The sequence below is a fragment of the Centroberyx gerrardi genome, chromosome 4, assembly GCF_048128805.1.
Source record: "Centroberyx gerrardi isolate f3 chromosome 4, fCenGer3.hap1.cur.20231027, whole genome shotgun sequence".
Classification (NCBI taxonomy): domain Eukaryota; kingdom Metazoa; phylum Chordata; class Actinopteri; order Beryciformes; family Berycidae; genus Centroberyx; species Centroberyx gerrardi.
The window spans coordinates 30402993-30429439 of NC_136000.1; the positions used below are offsets into that span (position 1 = coordinate 30402993).

The following is a 26447-nucleotide window of genomic DNA, read 5'->3' on the forward strand; positions in this document are numbered from 1 at the left end:
GATTCCCACAACTCCGGTAGTTTGAGGGAAATTGCGTTAGTCGCCATGTTTAAGAAGAGCTGTCACTGGAAACGTCCAGCAGACAAACGTCGGGGTCACCAGTGTAGAAGTGGCCGGAAAGTTGAGACGGACAACTTCTCTCGTTGACTACACCAACTCGTGTGTCATTTATTTTTTAACCACAGAGCAAGACAATTTACTTCGCGCTCAAAAACACAACATTACGTCGAGCTGACGTCAGACTCAGAAAACCAGACTTTCTTAAAGGGACCGTGTCTCCTTAACCCTGAGAAGCAATAATATAACTGCGTGTGTTAAACATACCCAAACCACAGATTATGGTGAATAATGTCTATAGAGTCCGCCATAACATCATTAAGAAACGCTGTACAATAATAAAACCTTAATGCTTCTAAAACCCTTAAGAACAATGCTTGTGGTGTTCGTACTTTTATTCCAGGTATTGGCAAACTAGCGTGTATTGTGGATTATAGATTGACATACAGTATAATGCAAGATAGCTTTAGAGCATATTGTAGCTATACTTGCATCATTCAAACTCACCAAAATCAAATAGTTCAACACAACAGAATAGGCAAAACGGCAGCTCTGGTTTAAAGAAAAATAAGTTAAAATGCAAGCTTTGTGTCTTGTTATAATAGCAACTGGGCTTACCCAATAATGTGACATGTTATAAGAAAGGACAACAATAACGATCAGTAAAATATATATCTTTTTATTCAACGACATGCAGTGCATAAATAGTCTCCCTCTGTGGAGGGACATCCAACACAGGAGAGGTGATACCACAATTTGCATGTGGTGCACTCAATCTGAAAGGGAAGAGAAAAAAACGTAAACTTTGGAGAACACCATATTATTTCTTAAACCTGTATGCCAATGTGTGTCAGATTCTGAGTTCAAATCCTAGTTGTGGGTCTTTGGAGTCAGCATGTTCTCCTTATATTCAGTGAGTTTCCTTCAGGTGCTCCCGTGTCCTCCAAAAGTGTAAAAACATGCAGGTTAGGTGAGTGAAAATATACTTTTCAATGAAATTTCTGTGTAAATGTGACTTCACCCAGTGATATTGATGTAATCCATCCAAGGTTCTTCCCAGTCTTTCGGACGAAAGGTGGTCGTTAATATTCTTACCCATTCATCAATGTCAGCCCCTGAGCTGTCCTCCCCACAGGCCCGACACAGCTGGGATAGGTCATCTGTACAGGTAAAATACAGGCATGTAACGAAGTCTGCAGACATTTTGATTATAGATATATTTTGTTTACCTTGTATAGTATACCTGAGTCTTTTAACAAAGATGTTGCCATGTCCAGCCTCAACCTGGCTACCCCCTCCTGGTGCACAGGAAACTGGACATTTTTCCCCAGCAGAATTTGTTCTGCGAGCTATGAGCTCATGAGTTTGTGATAAGTATAATTATAATGTCACAGTGCCAGATTGACAGAGAGATAATCAGTTAGTTACCTTGCACACAAACACGCCGCATGATGTTGTGTCCTGCTGCTGCGGATGGCTCATTGTGGAGCACGCCCATTTCCCCACTGCTGGACACTGTTTGCGGACCAGTGCTCTGCACATAAGGAACACAGAATCACTGTTTGCCAAACTTCTCACCAATCAATGTTAGAGCCTTTTCAATTCAAGAGCAGTTCATCAGGCACTTCAAAAGGACAAGTTCATCTTAACCTAGTTAAACATTAATGTGCCCTGTGTTGCTCCCTAAATATTATCAAAATTGCACAAAAACATGCTTTCGTCTAATGCAAACATTAAAGCTGTTATTTCACTCACCTTGTTACATCCTTGCATCGATTTATTTGTTCTTGGGTGGCTCCAAATGGGTCCAAGATCAAGGCCCTACTCTCCTTCAGATACATGATCTTAAAATATGAAATTAAACATTAAAGCCAATACTCTCCTTTACCTGACGGTCTCATGGTTGTGTCTGAATATGTCAGCCACCACAGCCTATAGAGCCACCACATCATATTTCAATAGGTCTAACTAAAAACAAAAAACAGAAATGAACACATATACACATCTGAAGGGGAATTTATATGATAGTGTAAAGATTGAAATCCTACCCACCATTCTTAGACCTTTTTCAGATCCCTGCCAGACTGACGTCATCAAGTAGGAGTCCAAAATGAGCGCACCCACTTTCCTTCCCACCGCCATTAAGTAGGCATTCACAATCTATAAGTGCAAGAGTAACTTGTGATCCATTTTTTCCTAACAATCCTAAAGATAAACATCAGGAGAAGTATTTTAGAAAAATGTACCTCACTCTCCAACTCTTTCCCTGGGGCCAAATCCATAATATTCTCCGAATATATTTTATATGGCCCAATCCTTGACCAGAGTCGTCTGTTTTCTCCCAGCCCATATGTTTCTGATTACTGTAAACATATCAATGTCAGTCATTTGTGAAATGCATCATTTGAGGTGTAATTTGTGTCAGTTTACTCACAGGTTTCTGCATCGTCACAGGGCTCCGGGGACTGGGAAGATGTTGAAGGTGTTGGGTGTAATGAGGTGCATGTCTATGGAGTCTGTATGTGTTGTGTCAAGGTTTGTGTATGTGGTGGAATTGTCTGTGATGGACCAGCCAGAGGAGAGGGATCCAACATTTTTCTCAATTTGGCAGGGATCCTCTCCTCTGGCTTGATGTAATGTGTGAGGTGATCAGTGTTTATTTTGAATGTCTTTTTCCCCTTTTCAGACATCAGGTCAGCACTCTTGCCATCAAGAGATATAATTTTGAGGGGTCCCAGCATGTCCGCTTCCATCTTCCCCCCTTTTCTCTGCTCATGTCTGATGTTCTTATGTAGGACAAGATCTCCTACCTGAAAATTGTCCTCTTGGCCTGTCTCCTCTTTTCTCTTGCGGACTTTATCCTGACTTTTTTTAATGTTGTCCTTCACTTCCTTGAAGACAGATTGTTGCTCCTTGAGGCCTTCACAAACCTCCTCCTTGAGCAATAGGTCTGTGACTTTGTCTTCTATAACCTACCAAAAAACACAGATTAAAGTGAGGACATTGCTGGAATAACTGGAGGTTGATCTGAACATTTTTTATGGTGAGAACATTAGAGCATCTTACTTGGTACTCCTTTGGTACCTCTGAGGGATACCTCACCTCCCTCCCAAACATCAGGAAATAGGGGCTGTGTTTAGTGGTCAGTTGTTTTTTGGTGCGGAGACCAAACATTGTTGATTGTAGGAATCTGTCCCACTTTTTGGGGTGATCAGCCACCAGTTTATTTAGGGACCTTAAATTGCAGAATTCAAGAACAGGCATGAGGAAGGAGGTTAAAATTTGGGTTCTAATGTATGACAGTGAAACCTATTTTGAGAAAGTATCATTACTGATTTCCATTTATTCTATGAGAGCTACAGAATAATTTCATAATGCAAACCTTTGTATTGTCCCGTTCATTTTCTCCACAAGACCATTTGTTTGGGGATGGTAGGGGGAGCACAGGTTCCTTTGGATACCCAGCTTCTCACACAAGCCACAGTTGACCTTCAAATGTTTAGTTGGGCAAACAAGAAATTGGTTAGTACTGCCACTGTCACATATTGGGGATTCATAATGCATCATTACTGTACCTTATTCCGAAATTCAGAGCCTTTTAGGTGCACCAAATTTGTAAAAGAAATCAAGGATACAATTTGTCACCTCATCTGCTGTTTTGCTCTTTAGTGGGTAGGCCTCTGCCCATTTGGTGAAATAATCAACCATGACACATATGTACTGGTTGCCACCATCTGTTAGTGTGAGTTTACCCACCAGGTCCATCCCTACCAGTTCAACAGGCTCTGTTACCTTGGAGAAAAAACAACACAAAAGGACATGAATATTACATCACTGTTGATGTGTTGAAAAGCTGACAGAATGTCATTGTGTTCTTTATCTCAACTGGGTTATATGCCTTCTTTTCTTTAATATTGGCCCTCTTGGATTGGCACTGAGGACACTGAGCAATCTAAATGGACAAATATTTCAAAAGTACAAACATAGTGCAAATTAATCCCGATACTGAAAAATAGTAAGCCTTTTGAGCATACAGTATCAGCAAGTATTATCAGCAAATTAATTCACAACAGCTGCAGAAAAATAGTGTTAGAACCACAGACAGGCTTTCTACATATACACCATAACAATGAACGCATGTGTATTCCAGCTCATTATTTTCAGGATATCAACCCATTTGCGAACGTCATCCTCCATACCAGGCCAGTAATACCGGCTGAGAATTGCGCTGTGGGTTTTCTCCACTCCACAGTGTCCCCCAAAGTGACTGGAATGGAATTCCTCAAAGATGCTACTTCTTCAGCACTGCAAATCACTTTAGCAAGGTGCTCAGCCTTGTTTCTCTTGCGCCTGCAGATGTAGTACAGGTCCCCATCTGGTGTTTGAATGTCAGAATTAGATTTATTTACCATGGCAGATTATCACAGGTTTCAACAGTCCATATGACATACAGTACACACTTACCCTTTATCCTGAAGGTGCCAGCTCTTCTCTTGATGGTGAACCTTTCCCTGCTGGTCGACCCCACAGGATACTGGTTGTGGAGTTTCAAATCCAGCACTTTTACAATTTTGGGATCCATGGCACCAGTGTGAACCACCCAACTGTCCCTTTTCTTAGTCTACCTCCACCTGTCTACCTCTATCTCCTGCTATATCCTCTACTACTCCTGCACCTCTACCTACCTTCACCAGTTCACAACTCCACAAATACACGCACAAAACAAATGAATAAATACAACAAAGACATACAAGCAAAATAACAAATACACACAAGACACACTGCTAGAGACATGCAGATACAAGAAACTATAAATCACAAAATGAGAATGCACAATACCAGCCTCACAAAGAAATTCACACAAGCACACCTCAGTTACTCACCCACTCACTTGCTTAAGGCCAATCACTCTATCACAATATAGGGACATGCATGGCATAAAATAAATACAGATAAAAACACAATATCAACATATTTGCAAACTTGCATTGAATGAGGTAGTATATATCTGAGGTAATAGAGCTGTGCAAATGGCATTGTAAACATATGGCAGTAGTGCAAAAAGAGAGAGGGGGCAGAGGGGAGGGATCAGGGTGTGAGTGGTGGGTAGGTGAGAGAACATGGAGGGGAGTGTGTATGTATGTGTGTGTGCAGGGTTCAGGGGGGCTCAGCTTGAAAGGTGTCTCTTTCACTGTTTCGATTCCCACATAACACCCCAAAGGCCCAAGGCCCAAATTGCAACTGTGTGTAAATTGTGTACTAATTAATCTAATTGATCTTGTTCTTTTTTTATTGTGTAGGATCTGTATATCAGAACTGATATTTATTACTCATTATAAACTTCTTTTTATACTTGCTTGTTTTTAGTCCCTCTTGTTTTACTCAGTATTCTTCTTCTTCTTCTTGTTCCACCACTTTTCCACAACTTCTGCCCAGCCCCGTCCCATTGCTTTGCAGCAGCTATAATTTCCCTAGACTTGTTTTTTTTACTTGTTTATACTTGTTTTAGCACTCTCTGAATTCCACTGAAGGCACATGTTTGAGTAGATTTTAATAAAACATTGATTTTAAGTAAAGAACTTGTTTCACTTGATTTCATCTTCAAAGCATTGGTCAGCTTATTTTCAATATGAATAACAGGTCAAATGATGATTTTTTAATTCATTTTTGAATGCAACAGAATATCAGTCTTGATTATAAATATGATTTTTGCAGTGTAATATTACATATTATATTGATATTACATACTAGGGGTGTCACGATTCTCCAAATCCACGATTCGATTTGACTTTCGATTTTAAGGTCACGATTCGATTCGATTTTCGATTTAAACATTTTTTTTTTCAGCACTGACGGCTATGCCATTGTTAGACTATCGAGTCTTGATTTGTAAAGATCAACAGATCATTGGTTTTATGCTCTGACAACTGTCATTTGCATTTTTAAATTCTTCTTTAAAAAGATGGTATTGTAGAAGTGGCAGGAAAGTTGAGACGGACAACTTCTCTCGTTGACTACATTACATTACACACTACACAACATTACGTTGAGCTGACGTCAGACTTAGAAAACCCGACTTTCTTAAAGGGGCCATGTCTCCTTAACCCTGAGAAGCACACAATATAACTGCGTGTGTTAAACATACCCAAACCACAGATTATGGTGAATAATGTCTATAGAGTCCGCCACAGTATCAAGTGTGATGTAACTGCCATATTTTTTTTTTGGAATGTACCACACTAAGGCCATATGGTCAAATTTTTCCATTTAAAAAAACACAACTTTCCCTTTAATTTGGTACCAAATACATGGCAAGGCGATTCAGGGCGTCTCCTTACTTAAGTGTCATTCACAGTATGACAACAAAACAGATCCTTCCTATCTTGGGTAACGATAAGCTTTCAAAATACATACAAAACCTCCAGCGCTTCAGCCCACACAGTAATAAGATCAGACAGTAATAGTCGCCAAACAAATATGGAAAAGTCGCCAAACTTATATGGATAAAAGTCGCTGCAACCCGGCCAGTCCTCCTACCGACTCTTTGGCGCACTGCCTCCCGGAAAACAGCATCCGTCTCCAGCGGTGAAAGCCAGGTAGGTCCCGCTGTTTAGTGAAGGTGATCTTGTGTCTTGTTTTATCGAGCAAGAACAAGCGATTTCGATCAAAAGACTTCAACTCACAATGTCTTCGTAACTTTCCACTACATACGGCGGGTCAGGTTCTGTCTCACAGCACAATCTGACAGCTTCCAGAAGGTTTTAAAAACGTGACGCTTAGCCGGCGAAGCCATTTTTACCGGTGGAGGACGACTAAACCCGGGGAAAATCAAACGTCTCAGTGTCACCAGATATAAAGTATTTTCCGGTTCCGGTTCATCGATGACAACTTGAAGTATATATAAAACAAAGCTGATAACTTGATTTTCAGTTTTTGGTACATTTTAAATTATTTAAAAATTACGGGCACTCTTGGGCGCTATAGTGAAATATAGAACGGGCGCAACGGGTGCAAGTAGGCAGGGGTGGAGAGAAAAAAAATACTGGGAGAATCGCGAACCTGCTTGTGATTTTGAAGGTCGAAATCGAACACTCATTTCGAACAATTTTCGATTTAGAATCGAAATCATGACACCCCTATTAAATACTATACTTTGGGCCTTCCTCTATACAATTCTCTATACAAAAAATGATATACACATTTCAGACTGAACTAATGTAGATTCTAACCTGCCTCTCGTGAAATTTTGAATAACTAATGCAGCAGTTCAGTGCCATGGACAGGGAAAGTAAAATGCTGCAATCAGCACACTTTTGCACACCTGGAATATGCCACCCGTGGGAATAGAGTAGATATGGGAAAAACGGGAGAAGAATCCAGCACGGGTTCAACAGACCGTTTCCAGGAATTCCAAGTTGCAAAGATTTCCCTCCACTTTGGGTTTTGTACTTCAGGCATGTGCAAGACATCATTTATTCAATGGTGCTGACTTCTTGTCATTTATTTCTTTTGTTGCTTTTCCCCACGGCGAGACAATGGTGCATCGCTCCCGGTGGTACTGCATCACCGGGTGGACGCGTGGAGCCAACGGACCAAGAGCCTTTTTTCAGTCTGTTCAATATGTTTTCCCCTATACAGAGCGTATCACATATTCAACTGATGACAACAGATACTACACTTGGTCGCATCCAAAGCGCCGAGAAGCCCTATCCCCTTGTCGTTTGCAGCCCAACAGTGCCCTGGCGAGAGTTCTTCCCTGTTGGTGTGCCATTATACTTTACTTTAGAAGTTACCCGCGCTTAGCACCTCTATCCAAGGAGCCTTTCGTTTATTTATCCGCCTAGTTCTTTTTTTGTCCCTTTCACCACTGTGTATGGCTCAGCCAAACAGCAAATCCTGCCACAGATGCCTTTGACTCACCGGTGTTACCCTACACGGAGGCTTTTAGTAAAAGGCCAAAGACTTTCACGTCATGAAAAGAGAAACCCGAAGAAGTCCTGCATATTTAGCACAATATTTGGGCCAATTCCAACGTGCACAACATCCCTTGCAACTTCAGGTCGTTTGCCCTTGCTCAAAATCCTTCGTCAAGTGCGACGGGAATAACACCACACACAAAGCAGCCGGTGAAGCTGGCCTCCCCGTCGGGGAATTGAACCCCGGTCTCCTGCGTGACAGGCAGGGATACTAGCCACTATACTAACGAGGAGCACACTTTCCCACACCTGGAATATGCCACCCGTGGGAATAGAGTAGATATGGGAAAAACGGGAGAAGAATCCAGCACGGGTTCAACAGACCGTTTCCAGGAATTCCAAGTTGCAAAGATTTCCCTCCACTTTGGGTTTTGTACTTCAGGCATGTGCAAGACATCATTTATTCAATGGTGCTGACTTCTTGTCATTTATTTCTTTTGTTGCTTTTCCCCACGGCGAGACAATGGTGCATCGCTCCCGGTGGTACTGCATCACCGGGTGGACGCGTGGAGCCAACGGACCAAGAGCCTTTTTTCAGTCTGTTCAATATGTTTTCCCCTATACAGAGCGTATCACATATTCAACTGATGACAACAGATACTACACTTGGTCGCATCCAAAGCGCCGAGAAGCCCTATCCCCTTGTCGTTTGCAGCCCAACAGTGCCCTGGCGAGAGTTCTTCCCTGTTGGTGTGCCATTATACTTTACTTTAGAAGTTACCCGCGCTTAGCACCTCTATCCAAGGAGCCTTTCGTTTATTTATCCGCCTAGTTCTTTTTTTGTCCCTTTCACCACTGTGTATGGCTCAGCCAAACAGCAAATCCTGCCACAGATGCCTTTGACTCACCGGTGTTACCCTACACGGAGGCTTTTAGTAAAAGGCCAAAGACTTTCACGTCATGAAAAGAGAAACCCGAAGAAGTCCTGCATATTTAGCACAATATTTGGGCCAATTCCAACGTGCACAACATCCCTTGCAACTTCAGGTCGTTTGCCCTTGCTCAAAATCCTTCAAGTGCGACGGGAATAACACCACACACAAAGCAGCCGGTGAAGCTGGCCTCCCCGTCAGGGAATTGAACCCCGGTCTCCTGCGTGACAGGCAGGGATACTAGCCACTATACTAACGAGGAGCACACTTTCCCACACCTGGAATATGCCACCCGTGGGAATAGAGTAGATATGGGAAAAACGGGAGAAGAATCCAGCACGGGTTCAACAGACCGTTTCCAGGAATTCCAAGTTGCAAAGATTTCCCTCCACTTTGGGTTTTGTACTTCAGGCATGTGCAAGACATCATTTATTCAATGGTGCTGACTTCTTGTCATTTATTTCTTTTGTTGCTTTTCCCCACGGCGAGACAATGGTGCATCGCTCCCGGTGGTACTGCATCACCGGGTGGACGCGTGGAGCCAACGGACCAAGAGCCTTTTTTCAGTCTGTTCAATATGTTTTCCCCTATACAGAGCGTATCACATATTCAACTGATGACAACAGATACTACACTTGGTCGCATCCAAAGCGCCGAGAAGCCCTATCCCCTTGTCGTTTGCAGCCCAACAGTGCCCTGGCGAGAGTTCTTCCCTGTTGGTGTGCCATTATACTTTACTTTAGAAGTTACCCGCGCTTAGCACCTCTATCCAAGGAGCCTTTCGTTTATTTATCCGCCTAGTTCTTTTTTTGTCCCTTTCACCACTGTGTATGGCTCAGCCAAACAGCAAATCCTGCCACAGATGCCTTTGACTCACCGGTGTTACCCTACACGGAGGCTTTTAGTAAAAGGCCAAAGACTTTCACGTCATGAAAAGAGAAACCCGAAGAAGTCCTGCATATTTAGCACAATATTTGGGCCAATTCCAACGTGCACAACATCCCTTGCAACTTCAGGTCGTTTGCCCTTGCTCAAAATCCTTCGTCAAGTGCGACGGGAATAACACCACACACAAAGCAGCCGGTGAAGCTGGCCTCCCCGTCGGGGAATTGAACCCCGGTCTCCTGCGTGACAGGCAGGGATACTAGCCACTATACTAACGAGGAGCACACTTTCCCACACCTGGAATATGCCACCCGTGGGAATAGAGTAGATATGGGAAAAACGGGAGAAGAATCCAGCACGGGTTCAACAGACCGTTTCCAGGAATTCCAAGTTGCAAAGATTTCCCTCCACTTTGGGTTTTGTACTTCAGGCATGTGCAAGACATCATTTATTCAATGGTGCTGACTTCTTGTCATTTATTTCTTTTGTTGCTTTTCCCCACGGCGAGACAATGGTGCATCGCTCCCGGTGGTACTGCATCACCGGGTGGACGCGTGGAGCCAACGGACCAAGAGCCTTTTTTCAGTCTGTTCAATATGTTTTCCCCTATACAGAGCGTATCACATATTCAACTGATGACAACAGATACTACACTTGGTCGCATCCAAAGCGCCGAGAAGCCCTATCCCCTTGTCGTTTGCAGCCCAACAGTGCCCTGGCGAGAGTTCTTCCCTGTTGGTGTGCCATTATACTTTACTTTAGAAGTTACCCGCGCTTAGCACCTCTATCCAAGGAGCCTTTCGTTTATTTATCCGCCTAGTTCTTTTTTTGTCCCTTTCACCACTGTGTATGGCTCAGCCAAACAGCAAATCCTGCCACAGATGCCTTTGACTCACCGGTGTTACCCTACACGGAGGCTTTTAGTAAAAGGCCAAAGACTTTCACGTCATGAAAAGAGAAACCCGAAGAAGTCCTGCATATTTAGCACAATATTTGGGCCAATTCCAACGTGCACAACATCCCTTGCAACTTCAGGTCGTTTGCCCTTGCTCAAAATCCTTCGTCAAGTGCGACGGGAATAACACCACACACAAAGCAGCCGGTGAAGCTGGCCTCCCCGTCGGGGAATTGAACCCCGGTCTCCTGCGTGACAGGCAGGGATACTAGCCACTATACTAACGAGGAGCACACTTTCCCACACCTGGAATATGCCACCCGTGGGAATAGAGTAGATATGGGAAAAACGGGAGAAGAATCCAGCACGGGTTCAACAGACCGTTTCCAGGAATTCCAAGTTGCAAAGATTTCCCTCCACTTTGGGTTTTGTACTTCAGGCATGTGCAAGACATCATTTATTCAATGGTGCTGACTTCTTGTCATTTATTTCTTTTGTTGCTTTTCCCCACGGCGAGACAATGGTGCATCGCTCCCGGTGGTACTGCATCACCGGGTGGACGCGTGGAGCCAACGGACCAAGAGCCTTTTTTCAGTCTGTTCAATATGTTTTCCCCTATACAGAGCGTATCACATATTCAACTGATGACAACAGATACTACACTTGGTCGCATCCAAAGCGCCGAGAAGCCCTATCCCCTTGTCGTTTGCAGCCCAACAGTGCCCTGGCGAGAGTTCTTCCCTGTTGGTGTGCCATTATACTTTACTTTAGAAGTTACCCGCGCTTAGCACCTCTATCCAAGGAGCCTTTCGTTTATTTATCCGCCTAGTTCTTTTTTTGTCCCTTTCACCACTGTGTATGGCTCAGCCAAACAGCAAATCCTGCCACAGATGCCTTTGACTCACCGGTGTTACCCTACACGGAGGCTTTTAGTAAAAGGCCAAAGACTTTCACGTCATGAAAAGAGAAACCCGAAGAAGTCCTGCATATTTAGCACAATATTTGGGCCAATTCCAACGTGCACAACATCCCTTGCAACTTCAGGTCGTTTGCCCTTGCTCAAAATCCTTCGTCAAGTGCGACGGGAATAACACCACACACAAAGCAGCCGGTGAAGCTGGCCTCCCCGTCGGGGAATTGAACCCCGGTCTCATGCGTGACAGGCAGGGACACTAGCCACTATACTAACGAGGAGCACACTTTCCCACACCTGGAATATGCCACCCGTGGGAATAGAGTAGATATGGGAAAAACGGGAGAAGAATCCAGCACGGGTTCAACAGACCGTTTCCAGGAATTCCAAGTTGCAAAGATTTCCCTCCACTTTGGGTTTTGTACTTCAGACATGTGCAAGACATCATTTATTCAATGGTGCTGACTTCTTGTCATTTATTTCTTTTGTTGCTTTTCCCCACGGCGAGACAATGGTGCATCGCTCCCGGTGGTACTGCATCACCGGGTGGACGCGTGGAGCCAACGGACCAAGAGCCTTTTTTCAGTCTGTTCAATATGTTTTCCCCTATACAGAGCGTATCACATATTCAACTGATGACAACAGATACTACACTTGGTCGCATCCAAAGCGCCGAGAAGCCCTATCCCCTTGTCGTTTGCAGCCCAACAGTGCCCTGGCGAGAGTTCTTCCCTGTTGGTGTGCCATTATACTTTACTTTAGAAGTTACCCGCGCTTAGCACCTCTATCCAAGGAGCCTTTCGTTTATTTATCCGCCTAGTTCTTTTTTTGTCCCTTTCACCACTGTGTATGGCTCAGCCAAACAGCAAATCCTGCCACAGATGCCTTTGACTCACCGGTGTTACCCTACACGGAGGCTTTTAGTAAAAGGCCAAAGACTTTCACGTCATGAAAAGAGAAACCCGAAGAAGTCCTGCATATTTAGCACAATATTTGGGCCAATTCCAACGTGCACAACATCCTTTGCAACTTCAGGTCGTTTGCCCTTGCTCAAAATCCTTCGTCAAGTGCGACGGGAATAACACCACACACAAAGCAGCCGGTGAAGCTGGCCTCCCCGTCGGGGAATTGAACCCCGGTCTCCTGCGTGACAGGCAGGGATACTAGCCACTATACTAACGAGGAGCACACTTTCCCACACCTGGAATATGCCACCCGTGGGAATAGAGTAGATATGGGAAAAACGGGAGAAGAATCCAGCACGGGTTCAACAGACCGTTTCCAGGAATTCCAAGTTGCAAAGATTTCCCTCCACTTTGGGTTTTGTACTTCAGGCATGTGCAAGACATCATTTATTCAATGGTGCTGACTTCTTGTCATTTATTTCTTTTGTTGCTTTTCCCCACGGCGAGACAATGGTGCATCGCTCCCGGTGGTACTGCATCACCGGGTGGACGCGTGGAGCCAACGGACCAAGAGCCTTTTTTCAGTCTGTTCAATATGTTTTCCCCTATACAGAGCGTATCACATATTCAACTGATGACAACAGATACTACACTTGGTCGCATCCAAAGCGCCGAGAAGCCCTATCCCCTTGTCGTTTGCAGCCCAACAGTGCCCTGGCGAGAGTTCTTCCCTGTTGGTGTGCCATTATACTTTACTTTAGAAGTTACCCGCGCTTAGCACCTCTATCCAAGGAGCCTTTCGTTTATTTATCCGCCTAGTTCTTTTTTTGTCCCTTTCACCACTGTGTATGGCTCAGCCAAACAGCAAATCCTGCCACAGATGCCTTTGACTCACCGGTGTTACCCTACACGGAGGCTTTTAGTAAAAGGCCAAAGACTTTCACGTCATGAAAAGAGAAACCCGAAGAAGTCCTGCATATTTAGCACAATATTTGGGCCAATTCCAACGTGCACAACATCCCTTGCAACTTCAGGTCGTTTGCCCTTGCTCAAAATCCTTCGTCAAGTGCGACGGGAATAACACCACACACAAAGCAGCCGGTGAAGCTGGCCTCCCCGTCGGGGAATTGAACCCCGGTCTCATGCGTGACAGGCAGGGACACTAGCCACTATACTAACGAGGAGCACACTTTCCCACACCTGGAATATGCCACCCGTGGGAATAGAGTAGATATGGGAAAAACGGGAGAAGAATCCAGCACGGGTTCAACAGACCGTTTCCAGGAATTCCAAGTTGCAAAGATTTCCCTCCACTTTGGGTTTTGTACTTCAGGCATGTGCAAGACATCATTTATTCAATGGTGCTGACTTCTTGTCATTTATTTCTTTTGTTGCTTTTCCCCACGGCGAGACAATGGTGCATCGCTCCCGGTGGTACTGCATCACCGGGTGGACGCGTGGAGCCAACGGACCAAGAGCCTTTTTTCAGTCTGTTCAATATGTTTTCCCCTATACAGAGCGTATCACATATTCAACTGATGACAACAGATACTACACTTGGTCGCATCCAAAGCGCCGAGAAGCCCTATCCCCTTGTCGTTTGCAGCCCAACAGTGCCCTGGCGAGAGTTCTTCCCTGTTGGTGTGCCATTATACTTTACTTTAGAAGTTACCCGCGCTTAGCACCTCTATCCAAGGAGCCTTTCGTTTATTTATCCGCCTAGTTCTTTTTTTGTCCCTTTCACCACTGTGTATGGCTCAGCCAAACAGCAAATCCTGCCACAGATGCCTTTGACTCACCGGTGTTACCCTACACGGAGGCTTTTAGTAAAAGGCCAAAGACTTTCACGTCATGAAAAGAGAAAGCCGAAGAAGTCCTGCATATTTAGCACAATATTTGGGCCAATTCCAACGTGCACAACATCCTTTGCAACTTCAGGTCGTTTGCCCTTGCTCAAAATCCTTCGTCAAGTGCGACGGGAATAACACCACACACAAAGCAGCCGGTGAAGCTGGCCTCCCCGTCGGGGAATTGAACCCCGGTCTCCTGCGTGACAGGCAGGGATACTAGCCACTATACTAACGAGGAGCACACTTTCCCACACCTGGAATATGCCACCCGTGGGAATAGAGTAGATATGGGAAAAACGGGAGAAGAATCCAGCACGGGTTCAACAGACCGTTTCCAGGAATTCCAAGTTGCAAAGATTTCCCTCCACTTTGGGTTTTGTACTTCAGGCATGTGCAAGACATCATTTATTCAATGGTGCTGACTTCTTGTCATTTATTTCTTTTGTTGCTTTTCCCCACGGCGAGACAATGGTGCATCGCTCCCGGTGGTACTGCATCACCGGGTGGACGCGTGGAGCCAACGGACCAAGAGCCTTTTTTCAGTCTGTTCAATATGTTTTCCCCTATACAGAGCGTATCACATATTCAACTGATGACAACAGATACTACACTTGGTCGCATCCAAAGCGCCGAGAAGCCCTATCCCCTTGTCGTTTGCAGCCCAACAGTGCCCTGGCGAGAGTTCTTCCCTGTTGGTGTGCCATTATACTTTACTTTAGAAGTTACCCGCGCTTAGCACCTCTATCCAAGGAGCCTTTCGTTTATTTATCCGCCTAGTTCTTTTTTTGTCCCTTTCACCACTGTGTATGGCTCAGCCAAACAGCAAATCCTGCCACAGATGCCTTTGACTCACCGGTGTTACCCTACACGGAGGCTTTTAGTAAAAGGCCAAAGACTTTCACGTCATGAAAAGAGAAACCCGAAGAAGTCCTGCATATTTAGCACAATATTTGGGCCAATTCCAACGTGCACAACATCCCTTGCAACTTCAGGTCGTTTGCCCTTGCTCAAAATCCTTCGTCAAGTGCGACGGGAATAACACCACACACAAAGCAGCCGGTGAAGCTGGCCTCCCCGTCGGGGAATTGAACCCCGGTCTCCTGCGTGACAGGCAGGGATACTAGCCACTATACTAACGAGGAGCACACTTTCCCACACCTGGAATATGCCACCCGTGGGAATAGAGTAGATATGGGAAAAACGGGAGAAGAATCCAGCACGGGTTCAACAGACCGTTTCCAGGAATTCCAAGTTGCAAAGATTTCCCTCCACTTTGGGTTTTGTACTTCAGGCATGTGCAAGACATCATTTATTCAATGGTGCTGACTTCTTGTCATTTATTTCTTTTGTTGCTTTTCCCCACGGCGAGACAATGGTGCATCGCTCCCGGTGGTACTGCATCACCGGGTGGACGCGTGGAGCCAACGGACCAAGAGCCTTTTTTCAGTCTGTTCAATATGTTTTCCCCTATACAGAGCGTATCACATATTCAACTGATGACAACAGATACTACACTTGGTCGCATCCAAAGCGCCGAGAAGCCCTATCCCCTTGTCGTTTGCAGCCCAACAGTGCCCTGGCGAGAGTTCTTCCCTGTTGGTGTGCCATTATACTTTACTTTAGAAGTTACCCGCGCTTAGCACCTCTATCCAAGGAGCCTTTCGTTTATTTATCCGCCTAGTTCTTTTTTTGTCCCTTTCACCACTGTGTATGGCTCAGCCAAACAGCAAATCCTGCCACAGATGCCTTTGACTCACCGGTGTTACCCTACACGGAGGCTTTTAGTAAAAGGCCAAAGACTTTCACGTCATGAAAAGAGAAACCCGAAGAAGTCCTGCATATTTAGCACAATATTTGGGCCAATTCCAACGTGCACAACATCCCTTGCAACTTCAGGTCGTTTGCCCTTGCTCAAAATCCTTCGTCAAGTGCGACGGGAATAACACCACACACAAAGCAGCCGGTGAAGCTGGCCTCCCCGTCGGGGAATTGAACCCCGGTCTCCTGCGTGACAGGCAGGGATACTAGCCACTATACTAACGAGGAGCACACTTTCCCACACCTGGAATATGCCACCCGTGGGAATAGAGTAGATATGGGAAAAACGGGAGAAGAATCCAGCACGGGTTCAACAGACCGTTTCCAGGAATTCCAAGTTGCAAAGATTTCCCTCCACTTTGGGTTTTGTACTTCAGGCATGTGCAAGACATCATTTATTCAATGGTGCTGACTTCTTGTCATTTATTTCTTTTGTTGCTTTTCCCCACGGCGAGACAATGGTGCATCGCTCCCGGTGGTACTGCATCACCGGGTGGACGCGTGGAGCCAACGGACCAAGAGCCTTTTTTCAGTCTGTTCAATATGTTTTCCCCTATACAGAGCGTATCACATATTCAACTGATGACAACAGATACTACACTTGGTCGCATCCAAAGCGCCGAGAAGCCCTATCCCCTTGTCGTTTGCAGCCCAACAGTGCCCTGGCGAGAGTTCTTCCCTGTTGGTGTGCCATTATACTTTACTTTAGAAGTTACCCGCGCTTAGCACCTCTATCCAAGGAGCCTTTCGTTTATTTATCCGCCTAGTTCTTTTTTTGTCCCTTTCACCACTGTGTATGGCTCAGCCAAACAGCAAATCCTGCCACAGATGCCTTTGACTCACCGGTGTTACCCTACACGGAGGCTTTTAGTAAAAGGCCAAAGACTTTCACGTCATGAAAAGAGAAACCCGAAGAAGTCCTGCATATTTAGCACAATATTTGGGCCAATTCCAACGTGCACAACATCCTTTGCAACTTCAGGTCGTTTGCCCTTGCTCAAAATCCTTCGTCAAGTGCGACGGGAATAACACCACACACAAAGCAGCCGGTGAAGCTGGCCTCCCCGTCGGGGAATTGAACCCCGGTCTCCTGCGTGACAGGCAGGGATACTAGCCACTATACTAACGAGGAGCACACTTTCCCACACCTGGAATATGCCACCCGTGGGAATAGAGTAGATATGGGAAAAACGGGAGAAGAATCCAGCACGGGTTCAACAGACCGTTTCCAGGAATTCCAAGTTGCAAAGATTTCCCTCCACTTTGGGTTTTGTACTTCAGGCATGTGCAAGACATCATTTATTCAATGGTGCTGACTTCTTGTCATTTATTTCTTTTGTTGCTTTTCCCCACGGCGAGACAATGGTGCATCGCTCCCGGTGGTACTGCATCACCGGGTGGACGCGTGGAGCCAACGGACCAAGAGCCTTTTTTCAGTCTGTTCAATATGTTTTCCCCTATACAGAGCGTATCACATATTCAACTGATGACAACAGATACTACACTTGGTCGCATCCAAAGCGCCGAGAAGCCCTATCCCCTTGTCGTTTGCAGCCCAACAGTGCCCTGGCGAGAGTTCTTCCCTGTTGGTGTGCCATTATACTTTACTTTAGAAGTTACCCGCGCTTAGCACCTCTATCCAAGGAGCCTTTCGTTTATTTATCCGCCTAGTTCTTTTTTTGTCCCTTTCACCACTGTGTATGGCTCAGCCAAACAGCAAATCCTGCCACAGATGCCTTTGACTCACCGGTGTTACCCTACACGGAGGCTTTTAGTAAAAGGCCAAAGACTTTCACGTCATGAAAAGAGAAACCCGAAGAAGTCCTGCATATTTAGCACAATATTTGGGCCAATTCCAACGTGCACAACATCCCTTGCAACTTCAGGTCGTTTGCCCTTGCTCAAAATCCTTCGTCAAGTGCGACGGGAATAACACCACACACAAAGCAGCCGGTGAAGCTGGCCTCCCCGTCGGGGAATTGAACCCCGGTCTCCTGCGTGACAGGCAGGGATACTAGCCACTATACTAACGAGGAGCACACTTTCCCACACCTGGAATATGCCACCCGTGGGAATAGAGTAGATATGGGAAAAACGGGAGAAGAATCCAGCACGGGTTCAACAGACCGTTTCCAGGAATTCCAAGTTGCAAAGATTTCCCTCCACTTTGGGTTTTGTACTTCAGGCATGTGCAAGACATCATTTATTCAATGGTGCTGACTTCTTGTCATTTATTTCTTTTGTTGCTTTTCCCCACGGCGAGACAATGGTGCATCGCTCCCGGTGGTACTGCATCACCGGGTGGACGCGTGGAGCCAACGGACCAAGAGCCTTTTTTCAGTCTGTTCAATATGTTTTCCCCTATACAGAGCGTATCACATATTCAACTGATGACAACAGATACTACACTTGGTCGCATCCAAAGCGCCGAGAAGCCCTATCCCCTTGTCGTTTGCAGCCCAACAGTGCCCTGGCGAGAGTTCTTCCCTGTTGGTGTGCCATTATACTTTACTTTAGAAGTTACCCGCGCTTAGCACCTCTATCCAAGGAGCCTTTCGTTTATTTATCCGCCTAGTTCTTTTTTTGTCCCTTTCACCACCGTGTATGGCTCAGCCAAACAGCAAATCCTGCCACAGATGCCTTTGACTCACCGGTGTTACCCTACACGGAGGCTTTTAGTAAAAGGCCAAAGACTTTTACGTCATGAAAAGAGAAACCCGAAGAAGTCCTGCATATTTAGCACAATATTTGGGCCAATTCCAACGTGCACAACATCCCTTGCAACTTCAGGTCGTTTGCCCTTGCTCAAAATCCTTCGTCAAGTGCGACGGGAATAACACCACACACAAAGCAGCCGGTGAAGCTGGCCTCCCCGTCGGGGAATTGAACCCCGGTCTCCTGCGTGACAGGCAGGGATACTAGCCACTATACTAACGAGGAGCACACTTTCCCACACCTGGAATATGCCACCCGTGGGAATAGAGTAGATATGGGAAAAACGGGAGAAGAATCCAGCACGGGTTCAACAGACCGTTTCCAGGAATTCCAAGTTGCAAAGATTTCCCTCCACTTTGGGTTTTGTACTTCAGGCATGTGCAAGACATCATTTATTCAATGGTGCTGACTTCTTGTCATTTATTTCTTTTGTTGCTTTTCCCCACGGCGAGACAATGGTGCATCGCTCCCGGTGGTACTGCATCACCGGGTGGACGCGTGGAGCCAACGGACCAAGAGCCTTTTTTCAGTCTGTTCAATATGTTTTCCCCTATACAGAGCGTATCACATATTCAACTGATGACAACAGATACTACACTTGGTCGCATCCAAAGCGCCGAGAAGCCCTATCCCCTTGTCGTTTGCAGCCCAACAGTGCCCTGGCGAGAGTTCTTCCCTGTTGGTGTGCCATTATACTTTACTTTAGAAGTTACCCGCGCTTAGCACCTCTATCCAAGGAGCCTTTCGTTTATTTATCCGCCTAGTTCTTTTTTTGTCCCTTTCACCACTGTGTATGGCTCAGCCAAACAGCAAATCCTGCCACAGATGCCTTTGACTCACCGGTGTTACCCTACACGGAGGCTTTTAGTAAAAGGCCAAAGACTTTCACGTCATGAAAAGAGAAACCCGAAGAAGTCCTGCATATTTAGCACAATATTTGGGCCAATTCCAACGTGCACAACATCCCTTGCAACTTCAGGTCGTTTGCCCTTGCTCAAAATCCTTCGTCAAGTGCGACGGGAATAACACCACACACAAAGCAGCCGGTGAAGCTGGCCTCCCCGTCGGGGAATTGAACCCCGGTCTCCTGCGTGACAGGCAGGGATACTAGCCACTATACTAACGAGGAGCACACTTTCCCACACCTGGAATATGCCACCCGTGGGAATAGAGTAGATATGGGAAAAACGGGAGAAGAATCCAGCACGGGTTCAACAGACCGTTTCCAGGAATTCCAAGTTGCAAAGATTTCCCTCCACTTTGGGTTTTGTACTTCAGGCATGTGCAAGACATCATTTATTCAATGGTGCTGACTTCTTGTCATTTATTTCTTTTGTTGCTTTTCCCCACGGCGAGACAATGGTGCATCGCTCCCGGTGGTACTGCATCACCGGGTGGACGCGTGGAGCCAACGGACCAAGAGCCTTTTTTCAGTCTGTTCAATATGTTTTCCCCTATACAGAGCGTATCACATATTCAACTGATGACAACAGATACTACACTTGGTCGCATCCAAAGCGCCGAGAAGCCCTATCCCCTTGTCGTTTGCAGCCCAACAGTGCCCTGGCGAGAGTTCTTCCCTGTTGGTGTGCCATTATACTTTACTTTAGAAGTTACCCGCGCTTAGCACCTCTATCCAAGGAGCCTTTCGTTTATTTATCCGCCTAGTTCTTTTTTTGTCCCTTTCACCACTGTGTATGGCTCAGCCAAACAGCAAATCCTGCCACAGATGCCTTTGACTCACCGGTGTTACCCTACACGGAGGCTTTTAGTAAAAGGCCAAAGACTTTCACGTCATGAAAAGAGAAACCCGAAGAAGTCCTGCATATTTAGCACAATATTTGGGCCAATTCCAACGTGCACAACATCCCTTGCAACTTCAGGTCGTTTGCCCTTGCTCAAAATCCTTCGTCAAGTGCGACGGGAATAACACCACACACAAAGCAGCCGGTGAAGCTGGCCTCCCCGTCGGGGAATTGAACCCCGGTCTCCTGCGTGACAGGCAGGGATACTAGCCACTATACTAACGAGGAGCACACTTTCCCACACCTGGAATATGCCACCCGTGGGAATAGAGTAGATATGGGAAAAACGGGAGAAGAATCCAGCACGGGTTCAACAGACCGTTTCCAGGAATTCCAAGTTGCAAAGATTTCCCTCCACTTTGGGTTTTGTACTTCAGGCATGTGCAAGACATCATTTATTCAATGGTGCTGACTTCTTGTCATTTATTTCTTTTGTTGCTTTTCCCCACGGCGAGACAATGGTGCATCGCTCCCGGTGGTACTGCATCACCGGGTGGACGCGTGGAGCCAACGGACCAAGAGCCTTTTTTCAGTCTGTTCAATATGTTTTCCCCTATACAGAGCGTATCACATATTCAACTGATGACAACAGATACTACACTTGGTCGCATCCAAAGCGCCGAGAAGCCCTATCCCCTTGTCGTTTGCAGCCCAACAGTGCCCTGGCGAGAGTTCTTCCCTGTTGGTGTGCCATTATACTTTACTTTAGAAGTTACCCGCGCTTAGCACCTCTATCCAAGGAGCCTTTCGTTTATTTATCCGCCTAGTTCTTTTTTTGTCCCTTTCACCACTGTGTATGGCTCAGCCAAACAGCAAATCCTGCCACAGATGCCTTTGACTCACCGGTGTTACCCTACACGGAGGCTTTTAGTAAAAGGCCAAAGACTTTCACGTCATGAAAAGAGAAACCCGAAGAAGTCCTGCATATTTAGCACAATATTTGGGCCAATTCCAACGTGCACAACATCCCTTGCAACTTCAGGTCGTTTGCCCTTGCTCAAAATCCTTCGTCAAGTGCGACGGGAATAACACCACACACAAAGCAGCCGGTGAAGCTGGCCTCCCCGTCGGGGAATTGAACCCCGGTCTCCTGCGTGACAGGCAGGGATACTAGCCACTATACTAACGAGGAGCACACTTTCCCACACCTGGAATATGCCACCCGTGGGAATAGAGTAGATATGGGAAAAACGGGAGAAGAATCCAGCACGGGTTCAACAGACCGTTTCCAGGAATTCCAAGTTGCAAAGATTTCCCTCCACTTTGGGTTTTGTACTTCAGGCATGTGCAAGACATCATTTATTCAATGGTGCTGACTTCTTGTCATTTATTTCTTTTGTTGCTTTTCCCCACGGCGAGACAATGGTGCATCGCTCCCGGTGGTACTGCATCACCGGGTGGACGCGTGGAGCCAACGGACCAAGAGCCTTTTTTCAGTCTGTTCAATATGTTTTCCCCTATACAGAGCGTATCACATATTCAACTGATGACAACAGATACTACACTTGGTCGCATCCAAAGCGCCGAGAAGCCCTATCCCCTTGTCGTTTGCAGCCCAACAGTGCCCTGGCGAGAGTTCTTCCCTGTTGGTGTGCCATTATACTTTACTTTAGAAGTTACCCGCGCTTAGCACCTCTATCCAAGGAGCCTTTCGTTTATTTATCCGCCTAGTTCTTTTTTTGTCCCTTTCACCACTGTGTATGGCTCAGCCAAACAGCAAATCCTGCCACAGATGCCTTTGACTCACCGGTGTTACCCTACACGGAGGCTTTTAGTAAAAGGCCAAAGACTTTCACGTCATGAAAAGAGAAACCCGAAGAAGTCCTGCATATTTAGCACAATATTTGGGCCAATTCCAACGTGCACAACATCCCTTGCAACTTCAGGTCGTTTGCCCTTGCTCAAAATCCTTCGTCAAGTGCGACGGGAATAACACCACACACAAAGCAGCCGGTGAAGCTGGCCTCCCCGTCGGGGAATTGAACCCCGGTCTCCTGCGTGACAGGCAGGGATACTAGCCACTATACTAACGAGGAGCACACTTTCCCACACCTGGAATATGCCACCCGTGGGAATAGAGTAGATATGGGAAAAACGGGAGAAGAATCCAGCACGGGTTCAACAGACCGTTTCCAGGAATTCCAAGTTGCAAAGATTTCCCTCCACTTTGGGTTTTGTACTTCAGGCATGTGCAAGACATCATTTATTCAATGGTGCTGACTTCTTGTCATTTATTTCTTTTGTTGCTTTTCCCCACGGCGAGACAATGGTGCATCGCTCCCGGTGGTACTGCATCACCGGGTGGACGCGTGGAGCCAACGGACCAAGAGCCTTTTTTCAGTCTGTTCAATATGTTTTCCCCTATACAGAGCGTATCACATATTCAACTGATGACAACAGATACTACACTTGGTCGCATCCAAAGCGCCGAGAAGCCCTATCCCCTTGTCGTTTGCAGCCCAACAGTGCCCTGGCGAGAGTTCTTCCCTGTTGGTGTGCCATTATACTTTACTTTAGAAGTTACCCGCGCTTAGCACCTCTATCCAAGGAGCCTTTCGTTTATTTATCCGCCTAGTTCTTTTTTTGTCCCTTTCACCACTGTGTATGGCTCAGCCAAACAGCAAATCCTGCCACAGATGCCTTTGACTCACCGGTGTTACCCTACACGGAGGCTTTTAGTAAAAGGCCAAAGACTTTCACGTCATGAAAAGAGAAACCCGAAGAAGTCCTGCATATTTAGCACAATATTTGGGCCAATTCCAACGTGCACAACATCCCTTGCAACTTCAGGTCGTTTGCCCTTGCTCAAAATCCTTCGTCAAGTGCGACGGGAATAACACCACACACAAAGCAGCCGGTGAAGCTGGCCTCCCCGTCGGGGAATTGAACCCCGGTCTCCTGCGTGACAGGCAGGGATACTAGCCACTATACTAACGAGGAGCACACTTTCCCACACCTGGAATATGCCACCCGTGGGAATAGAGTAGATATGGGAAAAACGGGAGAAGAATCCAGCACGGGTTCAACAGACCGTTTCCAGGAATTCCAAGTTGCAAAGATTTCCCTCCACTTTGGGTTTTGTACTTCAGGCATGTGCAAGACATCATTTATTCAATGGTGCTGACTTCTTGTCATTTATTTCTTTTGTTGCTTTTCCCCACGGCGAGACAATGGTGCATCGCTCCCGGTGGTACTGCATCACCGGGTGGACGCGTGGAGCCAACGGACCAAGAGCCTTTTTTCAGTCTGTTCAATATGTTTTCCCCTATACAGAGCGTATCACATATTCAACTGATGACAACAGATACTACACTTGGTCGCATCCAAAGCGCCGAGAAGCCCTATCCCCTTGTCGTTTGCAGCCCAACAGTGCCCTGGCGAGAGTTCTTCCCTGTTGGTGTGCCATTATACTTTACTTTAGAAGTTACCCGCGCTTAGCACCTCTATCCAAGGAGCCTTTCGTTTATTTATCCGCCTAGTTCTTTTTTTGTCCCTTTCACCACTGTGTATGGCTCAGCCAAACAGCAAATCCTGCCACAGATGCCTTTGACTCACCGGTGTTACCCTACACGGAGGCTTTTAGTAAAAGGCCAAAGACTTTCACGTCATGAAAAGAGAAACCCGAAGAAGTCCTGCATATTTAGCACAATATTTGGGCCAATTCCAACGTGCACAACATCCCTTGCAACTTCAGGTCGTTTGCCCTTGCTCAAAATCCTTCGTCAAGTGCGACGGGAATAACACCACACACAAAGCAGCCGGTGAAGCTGGCCTCCCCGTCGGGGAATTGAACCCCGGTCTCCTGCGTGACAGGCAGGGATACTAGCCACTATACTAACGAGGAGCACACTTTCCCACACCTGGAATATGCCACCCGTGGGAATAGAGTAGATATGGGAAAAACGGGAGAAGAATCCAGCACGGGTTCAACAGACCGTTTCCAGGAATTCCAAGTTGCAAAGATTTCCCTCCACTTTGGGTTTTGTACTTCAGGCATGTGCAAGACATCATTTATTCAATGGTGCTGACTTCTTGTCATTTATTTCTTTTGTTGCTTTTCCCCACGGCGAGACAATGGTGCATCGCTCCCGGTGGTACTGCATCACCGGGTGGACGCGTGGAGCCAACGGACCAAGAGCCTTTTTTCAGTCTGTTCAATATGTTTTCCCCTATACAGAGCGTATCACATATTCAACTGATGACAACAGATACTACACTTGGTCGCATCCAAAGCGCCGAGAAGCCCTATCCCCTTGTCGTTTGCAGCCCAACAGTGCCCTGGCGAGAGTTCTTCCCTGTTGGTGTGCCATTATACTTTACTTTAGAAGTTACCCGCGCTTAGCACCTCTATCCAAGGAGCCTTTCGTTTATTTATCCGCCTAGTTCTTTTTTTGTCCCTTTCACCACCGTGTATGGCTCAGCCAAACAGCAAATCCTGCCACAGATGCCTTTGACTCACCGGTGTTACCCTACACGGAGGCTTTTAGTAAAAGGCCAAAGACTTTTACGTCATGAAAAGAGAAACCCGAAGAAGTCCTGCATATTTAGCACAATATTTGGGCCAATTCCAACGTGCACAACATCCCTTGCAACTTCAGGTCGTTTGCCCTTGCTCAAAATCCTTCGTCAAGTGCGACGGGAATAACACCACACACAAAGCAGCCGGTGAAGCTGGCCTCCCCGTCGGGGAATTGAACCCCGGTCTCCTGCGTGACAGGCAGGGATACTAGCCACTATACTAACGAGGAGCACACTTTCCCACACCTGGAATATGCCACCCGTGGGAATAGAGTAGATATGGGAAAAACGGGAGAAGAATCCAGCACGGGTTCAACAGACCGTTTCCAGGAATTCCAAGTTGCAAAGATTTCCCTCCACTTTGGGTTTTGTACTTCAGGCATGTGCAAGACATCATTTATTCAATGGTGCTGACTTCTTGTCATTTATTTCTTTTGTTGCTTTTCCCCACGGCGAGACAATGGTGCATCGCTCCCGGTGGTACTGCATCACCGGGTGGACGCGTGGAGCCAACGGACCAAGAGCCTTTTTTCAGTCTGTTCAATATGTTTTCCCCTATACAGAGCGTATCACATATTCAACTGATGACAACAGATACTACACTTGGTCGCATCCAAAGCGCCGAGAAGCCCTATCCCCTTGTCGTTTGCAGCCCAACAGTGCCCTGGCGAGAGTTCTTCCCTGTTGGTGTGCCATTATACTTTACTTTAGAAGTTACCCGCGCTTAGCACCTCTATCCAAGGAGCCTTTCGTTTATTTATCCGCCTAGTTCTTTTTTTGTCCCTTTCACCACCGTGTATGGCTCAGCCAAACAGCAAATCCTGCCACAGATGCCTTTGACTCACCGGTGTTACCCTACACGGAGGCTTTTAGTAAAAGGCCAAAGACTTTTACGTCATGAAAAGAGAAACCCGAAGAAGTCCTGCATATTTAGCACAATATTTGGGCCAATTCCAACGTGCACAACATCCCTTGCAACTTCAGGTCGTTTGCCCTTGCTCAAAATCCTTCGTCAAGTGCGACGGGAATAACACCACACACAAAGCAGCCGGTGAAGCTGGCCTCCCCGTCGGGGAATTGAACCCCGGTCTCCTGCGTGACAGGCAGGGATACTAGCCACTATACTAACGAGGAGCACACTTTCCCACACCTGGAATATGCCACCCGTGGGAATAGAGTAGATATGGGAAAAACGGGAGAAGAATCCAGCACGGGTTCAACAGACCGTTTCCAGGAAT

At 46.3% G+C, this 26447-nt stretch overlaps 18 non-coding genes and 21 pseudogenes across 18 annotated transcripts; all 39 read right to left on the minus strand.

The window, feature by feature from the left end:
- Positions 1-7590: 7590 nt before the first annotated feature.
- On the minus strand, positions 7591-7765 carry LOC144538896 (U2 spliceosomal RNA; annotated as a pseudogene).
- A 429-nt stretch (positions 7766-8194) lies between these two features.
- trnad-guc (transfer RNA aspartic acid (anticodon GUC)) lies at positions 8195-8266 on the minus strand. The gene has a single exon. It is a non-coding gene; the product is annotated as a tRNA-Asp (tRNA).
- Positions 8267-8494: 228 nt separating this feature from the next.
- Positions 8495-8669, minus strand: LOC144538898 (U2 spliceosomal RNA; annotated as a pseudogene).
- Positions 8670-9395: 726 nt separating this feature from the next.
- On the minus strand, positions 9396-9570 carry LOC144538899 (U2 spliceosomal RNA; annotated as a pseudogene).
- A 429-nt stretch (positions 9571-9999) lies between these two features.
- On the minus strand, positions 10000-10071 carry trnad-guc (transfer RNA aspartic acid (anticodon GUC)). Its single transcript has one exon. It is a non-coding gene; the product is annotated as a tRNA-Asp (tRNA).
- A 228-nt stretch (positions 10072-10299) lies between these two features.
- On the minus strand, positions 10300-10474 carry LOC139924403 (U2 spliceosomal RNA; annotated as a pseudogene).
- Positions 10475-10903: 429 nt separating this feature from the next.
- Positions 10904-10975, minus strand: trnad-guc (transfer RNA aspartic acid (anticodon GUC)). Its single transcript has one exon. It is a non-coding gene; the product is annotated as a tRNA-Asp (tRNA).
- Positions 10976-11203: 228 nt separating this feature from the next.
- On the minus strand, positions 11204-11378 carry LOC139924414 (U2 spliceosomal RNA; annotated as a pseudogene).
- A 729-nt stretch (positions 11379-12107) lies between these two features.
- Positions 12108-12282, minus strand: LOC144538900 (U2 spliceosomal RNA; annotated as a pseudogene).
- A 429-nt stretch (positions 12283-12711) lies between these two features.
- On the minus strand, positions 12712-12783 carry trnad-guc (transfer RNA aspartic acid (anticodon GUC)). Its single transcript has one exon. It is a non-coding gene; the product is annotated as a tRNA-Asp (tRNA).
- Positions 12784-13011: 228 nt separating this feature from the next.
- Positions 13012-13186, minus strand: LOC139924413 (U2 spliceosomal RNA; annotated as a pseudogene).
- Positions 13187-13915: 729 nt separating this feature from the next.
- LOC144538901 (U2 spliceosomal RNA) lies at positions 13916-14090 on the minus strand (annotated as a pseudogene).
- A 429-nt stretch (positions 14091-14519) lies between these two features.
- Positions 14520-14591, minus strand: trnad-guc (transfer RNA aspartic acid (anticodon GUC)). Its single transcript has one exon. It is a non-coding gene; the product is annotated as a tRNA-Asp (tRNA).
- A 228-nt stretch (positions 14592-14819) lies between these two features.
- Positions 14820-14994, minus strand: LOC139924410 (U2 spliceosomal RNA; annotated as a pseudogene).
- Positions 14995-15423: 429 nt separating this feature from the next.
- trnad-guc (transfer RNA aspartic acid (anticodon GUC)) lies at positions 15424-15495 on the minus strand. Its single transcript has one exon. It is a non-coding gene; the product is annotated as a tRNA-Asp (tRNA).
- A 228-nt stretch (positions 15496-15723) lies between these two features.
- On the minus strand, positions 15724-15898 carry LOC139924409 (U2 spliceosomal RNA; annotated as a pseudogene).
- A 429-nt stretch (positions 15899-16327) lies between these two features.
- On the minus strand, positions 16328-16399 carry trnad-guc (transfer RNA aspartic acid (anticodon GUC)). The gene has a single exon. It is a non-coding gene; the product is annotated as a tRNA-Asp (tRNA).
- A 228-nt stretch (positions 16400-16627) lies between these two features.
- On the minus strand, positions 16628-16802 carry LOC139924408 (U2 spliceosomal RNA; annotated as a pseudogene).
- Positions 16803-17231: 429 nt separating this feature from the next.
- On the minus strand, positions 17232-17303 carry trnad-guc (transfer RNA aspartic acid (anticodon GUC)). Its single transcript has one exon. It is a non-coding gene; the product is annotated as a tRNA-Asp (tRNA).
- A 228-nt stretch (positions 17304-17531) lies between these two features.
- LOC139924407 (U2 spliceosomal RNA) lies at positions 17532-17706 on the minus strand (annotated as a pseudogene).
- A 429-nt stretch (positions 17707-18135) lies between these two features.
- On the minus strand, positions 18136-18207 carry trnad-guc (transfer RNA aspartic acid (anticodon GUC)). The gene has a single exon. It is a non-coding gene; the product is annotated as a tRNA-Asp (tRNA).
- Positions 18208-18435: 228 nt separating this feature from the next.
- On the minus strand, positions 18436-18610 carry LOC139924406 (U2 spliceosomal RNA; annotated as a pseudogene).
- Positions 18611-19039: 429 nt separating this feature from the next.
- trnad-guc (transfer RNA aspartic acid (anticodon GUC)) lies at positions 19040-19111 on the minus strand. The gene has a single exon. It is a non-coding gene; the product is annotated as a tRNA-Asp (tRNA).
- Positions 19112-19339: 228 nt separating this feature from the next.
- On the minus strand, positions 19340-19514 carry LOC144538903 (U2 spliceosomal RNA; annotated as a pseudogene).
- Positions 19515-19943: 429 nt separating this feature from the next.
- Positions 19944-20015, minus strand: trnad-guc (transfer RNA aspartic acid (anticodon GUC)). Its single transcript has one exon. It is a non-coding gene; the product is annotated as a tRNA-Asp (tRNA).
- Positions 20016-20243: 228 nt separating this feature from the next.
- LOC139924404 (U2 spliceosomal RNA) lies at positions 20244-20418 on the minus strand (annotated as a pseudogene).
- Positions 20419-20847: 429 nt separating this feature from the next.
- On the minus strand, positions 20848-20919 carry trnad-guc (transfer RNA aspartic acid (anticodon GUC)). Its single transcript has one exon. It is a non-coding gene; the product is annotated as a tRNA-Asp (tRNA).
- Positions 20920-21147: 228 nt separating this feature from the next.
- Positions 21148-21322, minus strand: LOC139924419 (U2 spliceosomal RNA; annotated as a pseudogene).
- Positions 21323-21751: 429 nt separating this feature from the next.
- trnad-guc (transfer RNA aspartic acid (anticodon GUC)) lies at positions 21752-21823 on the minus strand. The gene has a single exon. It is a non-coding gene; the product is annotated as a tRNA-Asp (tRNA).
- Positions 21824-22051: 228 nt separating this feature from the next.
- Positions 22052-22226, minus strand: LOC144538904 (U2 spliceosomal RNA; annotated as a pseudogene).
- A 429-nt stretch (positions 22227-22655) lies between these two features.
- Positions 22656-22727, minus strand: trnad-guc (transfer RNA aspartic acid (anticodon GUC)). The gene has a single exon. It is a non-coding gene; the product is annotated as a tRNA-Asp (tRNA).
- A 228-nt stretch (positions 22728-22955) lies between these two features.
- LOC139924417 (U2 spliceosomal RNA) lies at positions 22956-23130 on the minus strand (annotated as a pseudogene).
- Positions 23131-23559: 429 nt separating this feature from the next.
- trnad-guc (transfer RNA aspartic acid (anticodon GUC)) lies at positions 23560-23631 on the minus strand. The gene has a single exon. It is a non-coding gene; the product is annotated as a tRNA-Asp (tRNA).
- A 228-nt stretch (positions 23632-23859) lies between these two features.
- Positions 23860-24034, minus strand: LOC144538905 (U2 spliceosomal RNA; annotated as a pseudogene).
- Positions 24035-24463: 429 nt separating this feature from the next.
- trnad-guc (transfer RNA aspartic acid (anticodon GUC)) lies at positions 24464-24535 on the minus strand. Its single transcript has one exon. It is a non-coding gene; the product is annotated as a tRNA-Asp (tRNA).
- Positions 24536-24763: 228 nt separating this feature from the next.
- On the minus strand, positions 24764-24938 carry LOC144538906 (U2 spliceosomal RNA; annotated as a pseudogene).
- Positions 24939-25367: 429 nt separating this feature from the next.
- Positions 25368-25439, minus strand: trnad-guc (transfer RNA aspartic acid (anticodon GUC)). The gene has a single exon. It is a non-coding gene; the product is annotated as a tRNA-Asp (tRNA).
- A 228-nt stretch (positions 25440-25667) lies between these two features.
- LOC144538907 (U2 spliceosomal RNA) lies at positions 25668-25842 on the minus strand (annotated as a pseudogene).
- A 429-nt stretch (positions 25843-26271) lies between these two features.
- Positions 26272-26343, minus strand: trnad-guc (transfer RNA aspartic acid (anticodon GUC)). Its single transcript has one exon. It is a non-coding gene; the product is annotated as a tRNA-Asp (tRNA).
- Positions 26344-26447: the final 104 nt, after the last annotated feature.